The sequence below is a fragment of the Zonotrichia albicollis genome, chromosome 9, assembly GCF_047830755.1.
Source record: "Zonotrichia albicollis isolate bZonAlb1 chromosome 9, bZonAlb1.hap1, whole genome shotgun sequence".
Classification (NCBI taxonomy): domain Eukaryota; kingdom Metazoa; phylum Chordata; class Aves; order Passeriformes; family Passerellidae; genus Zonotrichia; species Zonotrichia albicollis.
In genome coordinates, this window is record NC_133827.1 from 7048227 (window position 1) to 7051125 (window position 2899).

Here is a 2899-nt window from a genome sequence, read left to right on the forward strand (position 1 = left end):
GACACATGGAGCGAGTGATTTTGCAATGACACAGATGAGCTGTGCCAAACTGCCTTGTGATTAGGCACTGCAGTAATTAGGAACTGACATTCCAACAGCCCATTTCTCTGCTCCCTTGGGAGCCGGTTACAGGACACGTGGGGCCACTGACATTTTGCCTTGAGCACTTGGTAACAGCAGTGTCTCAGTTATCACCCTCAAACCTCTCACCACACTCTCTGCTGCGTCATTTGGGATTCAGAAGTAATCCTTGCCTTAATACTCTGTGGATACATCCTGGGCTATGGGCAGGGCTTAGGGCTTTCAGGGACGCCTTGCAGATCTCTCCCTATGTGCAGTTCCCAAGTGCAGAACTGCAGTGGCTAAGGAACTACCAGTAACTTTCAGACAGATTTTCTGGCAGCCAGAAATGAGAATCCAGGACTCTGAAGCTGTAGCCCCAAAGAACAGTGAGGTGCTCAAAGGCACCACCTTTGTTTTAGCAATGGAGAGCGAGCGAGCGCGTCCTTCTCTGAAAGGAACCGCTGCCCTCCGTGCCTTCCTTCCGGCAGCTGAGGAGGACAAAGTCCCAAATGTGTTTTGTGGGCTGGCACCGGTCTGTGCTTCTTGTGCATTTTCAGCACAGCTCTGCCCAAAGCTCCAGCCACAGCTCACACCAGAGGGGAAAGCCCTCGAGTGCAGCAGAGTCTGCAGGGGCTGTTCACATTTACCTCTCCTCCTGTGGCAGTGTTGAGTGCTTTGAAAACATCTCCAAACGTCCTAGAAACAAAAGAGAAGCAGAGAAAGGAGAAGCCACTTAGATCTTGCAGTGAAAGCCAGCCCACACAGGAGATCTGTGCTGTCAACGCCTAAGACCTGCAGGATACTGGAAGCATGGAGATGTCTTTGACAATGCGTTCTGAGTACACTTAGAAATTCTGATCAGCACTGACAATCTCAGCCCAGTGCCTGAACACATTTCCAGCTTGTCTGACTTCACAATTGATACCTATTCCACCAGCAAAACGCCTGATGCATAGTTTTGTACAATTAACATTGCTTGGACTCACCCACTGCCAATGTTTTCCAGTTCAATGTATTTTAGAATGGGATTTTCCATCTTCACCATTCTCCCTGAGAGAAACAAAATGCAAGATGTTCACTTTAAAGCAGAGATTCCACCTTCTAGGAGATACAAAAGGCAGCCCCACTGTCTGGGGCTCTGAGCCCTCTCTTGGTGGACAGCTGGCTAACAACAACAGGAACAGCACTGGAACAACAGGAAAAGAACAGCAGGCCCCCAGCACAAGTGGCTGGCACAGAAACTGATTTCTAGCATCCTTTGAAGTGAGAGACCTCTTGACAGCAGGCACACAGGGAAGCACCAGGAGATACATTCAGAGGAGACTGAGACCAGAAGAGAATACCTAGCAAGGCAAGTAAGTTTGTCATCTAGAAACATTAAGGAGAGCTGGAACGAACAGTGCCTTTGTTTCCTTGGGAATAAACATTGTGAGATTTAGAAAAGGTTTCCTACTTGCTAAGATTAAATGCACCTGGACATCTAGAATCAATTCCTCTGAACAGATGCCAAGTTCAGAACAGGAGGAATATTGCCAAGTGTTCCCATCTTTTCCACCTTGCAGCAGTTTTCCTGAAGAATGCCTCTGTGTTTGTAAAGCAGAGCAGCTCATGCTAGAACCAATCTCCACAGGGCTTTCAGCATCAGGACCCTCACCCTTTATGAGCAGGCTGAGCCCAAAGACGCCCTTGCCCGTGCCCCGCGTGAAGAACCGCGCCGCTTCTCTTCACCCTGACAGCGCGGATCCGTCGCTCCCATTGCACTCGCCCTCTCGGCACCGCACACGTCCCCATCTTCCCAACTCGGTACAGCAGGCAGGGGCACAGAGGACAGCAGTGCTCCTCAGGCACCCCTGTGACACAGAGAGCTGCCCAGAGGAGATGCTGACCCTCCTGTGAGCCCAGGCTGTGCGAGGCAGAAGCTGGCCCAGAGCAGGGGCTGCTGCCTCAGGCAGCTCCGCGCTGCAGCAGCCGGGCAGCAGCGGGACCCTCCCAGCTAAGGAAGGCTCCAGCCTCTGCATTCCCACCAGCCCTCAGGGGCAGGGCAGCGACCACAACAAGGCTGGCAAAGCCCAAGCATGAGCACTGACAGGCACTGATGGGAAGAAGCCAGAGTGAGCCTGAGCCCTGGACAAGCTGTTGCCCCCATTCAGGACACAACAGGATGGGCTTTGAGATCAGCCACACCGAGGTGCAGATCAGTGCCCTTTTTGTCCAACTGGTGATGGTAGAGACAGAATCCACTGGGCTCTCTTCTCAACCTTACCAGATCTTATCTGAGAGCACAGCACTGGCAGCTGTTAAGGGCAAGAAGCAGATTCATTGGGTTGTGCTGCAGAATCACAAAGGGCTTGATGTGTTCTCCTAGAGACTGATCTCAGCAGGGCTTCTGCCAGTGGCTAGGACTCAAGTTGTCACAGCCTTCTGCTGATCCAGGAACAATCCCTGCTTCTGCCTTCGGCAGAGAGGGAAGCCCAGGCAAACTCCAGCCAGTCTAAGCTGCCCTCAGAGGCAGCAGGAACACCCAGAGCTCTCTCTTGCTGCCTCGGAGCACTGCAAGCACTTCTGTGACACTAAACTGAGCAGAACCCTCTGGTACAGCTGTGCTGACACGTGCACACAACACACTGTCCCTCAGATAAGAAAGATACCAGACGTACTCTGCCGCTCCAGGGAGTCACCCGCCATCTCCTGTTGCTGAGCAGCAGCTGGGTCAGCACGGGAGGTGAACCAAGTGCTCAGGCTCCAATTCTGCAGCTGGAGAGCAAAGGCTCCTTGGGACAGCGCTGCTGCTTCTGCAGCAGCTTCAGTGTCAGAGTCGGTGTAGATCTGAGACAAG